Source organism: Corvus brachyrhynchos, unplaced genomic scaffold, assembly GCF_000691975.1.
Source record: "Corvus brachyrhynchos isolate BGI_N302 unplaced genomic scaffold, ASM69197v1 scaffold399, whole genome shotgun sequence".
Lineage (NCBI taxonomy): Eukaryota > Metazoa > Chordata > Aves > Passeriformes > Corvidae > Corvus > Corvus brachyrhynchos.
Genome location: NW_008240020.1, coordinates 429,400 through 431,459, shown reverse-complemented (window position 1 = coordinate 431,459; position 2,060 = coordinate 429,400).

The following is a 2,060-nucleotide window of genomic DNA, read 5'->3' as shown; positions in this document are numbered from 1 at the left end:
AGTTTTCTTCCTCTGCAAGGCAGCATATGACAGGAATGATCTAGTTTTGGAATTAAGAAGAGACACACAAGGATAAAAGCATTTAATGATGAGAGGTGGATTCACAGGAAAGAGCTGCAGCATTTATTCGCACAATATAAACTAATAAATATACGTAGGTATTTACCTATGTATATTCATTTACTTCCTTTCATTATTGGAATGTAGATCTACTTTCTTGGCTGAACAAAAAGTTGATGGGTGGTACACTAATTTAACTGGATGAGTGGCTGTTGAGATACTTCCAAGTACAATGGACCTAGAGGGCAGATGGTCGTGATGAATTTGCATGGTGGTGCTTAGAAATCTAGTGAGTCTGGCTGGGGATAGGTAGAAGTCTGACATTGTCAACTTAACCTCCAAATCGAGTTACTCCTTACAACCATCAAATTACTCTTTACAACCCCTGGTGGGCTGTTGGTGTGTTGCATTGCTCGGTTTGGTTTAGCAAGCCGCAGCCTTCTCAGAAAGCACTGAGAGGCTGCTTAGGATAGAGTGGCAGTTCCGCTCTCCTGTAGCCCTTCCAGATGGCCCTGTGTACCTGCTCCAGCTAGCTGGCCTCCACAACATGGTTACAGTAAAGGAGCCGATAAGGGTCTCTCCATGAGGGCGTCAGAGGAACTTATATTGCATGGTGACAAGCCAATTTCCAGAGGCAGAGAGACCACGTGGTCCGGGAGCCTGGATCTTTTCTGGGGATGAGGGAGGCGGAGAGAGCATATGGACAAATGATCTCAGGGCGCAGGGGCAGTACTGGAACCAATAGGGAGAACCTGAGGGAGCGGCCAGGGCTAGGGGCAGGGGAAAGGCAGGGGAAACAATGTGGAATAAGAAAAGCAGTGGGTAAAGTACAGCACCACATTGGGGGCTTGTGGGCTGCTGTGCATGAATATTGAAAGCCTTCAACTGGCTTATGGAATATTATTGAAGGTTTGTTAGTGAAGGAACTTTGTGAAAATTTATGAGACAGAAATGTCTATTCCTACTTATTTTTTAAAGAAATCTCAAGACTATGATTGTAGGAAAGGAGTTTGTAAATATTGTGCTGAAATTATATGGCTTATCCACCATTTCAATATAAACAAAGCTGCGAGAGATGGGAAAATCTTGGTAAGCAGGCTCTCATACATTGTTCATTATATAATTTATGTTATATGTATTTATGATATAAAATTATTTATCTCCTTAAACAATGATAACATGTTAAATAAGGAAGGTGTCCAAGCATGATGTAGTTTCAAGCTGATCTAAGGCTTAGTTACAGTTGGTTTTTGGTTTTGGTTTTTTTTTCCCATTTTGTGTATTGCCAGCACTCATTAGTGGTCTTTCAGAGACTCTCACACTTAAAAAATTAAACAGTTTAATTGAATAAGTGTTTAAAAAGAATTGTTTTCCTCTTACCTATAATATCACAACCTAGATCCATGCATTTAGCAGCAGTTCTTTCTTAATCACATGAAAACAACACCCATGCTGTCCAGCTGTTCATTATGAACTGACTGTTCCTCATATACTATACACATATAGTCTCAAGTGACCACTTCATGGTAGTCCCAACTAGCTACTTCTAGTTGGCTTTTCAAATCAGAGCACTTGATGATAAATTAGGAACTGGCCATGAGATTGTGGCAAAAAAAAATAAGATATGACCAGCCTAAGCTGAGCTGAAAGTTATCAGACCTGCATATTTTGTTCTGTAAAAAATTGCATTCTGTGCTTTGAACTAACTCAGGTTTATTGCTTTCTCTCTAAACCAAACTCTGCTTTCCACGTGTGTAGGTCACATGGTACTGCTTCTACACAGCAGGTCTACATAATCACTGCTATCCACCTTTTCTCTTACTAAGGCAACTCTTAAAACTCCTCAGATCACCCTCAACTAGGAAAGAAATGATCTGGGAACTTTAGTCTCTTGCAGCTAATCTAACTGTCTATTTTCATGCACAGCAAGCTGCCCAGGTATTTAGCAATAGTTGAGAAGCTGAAAAAATAACATGTCAGGGTCTCCCCCCCCCCCCGCG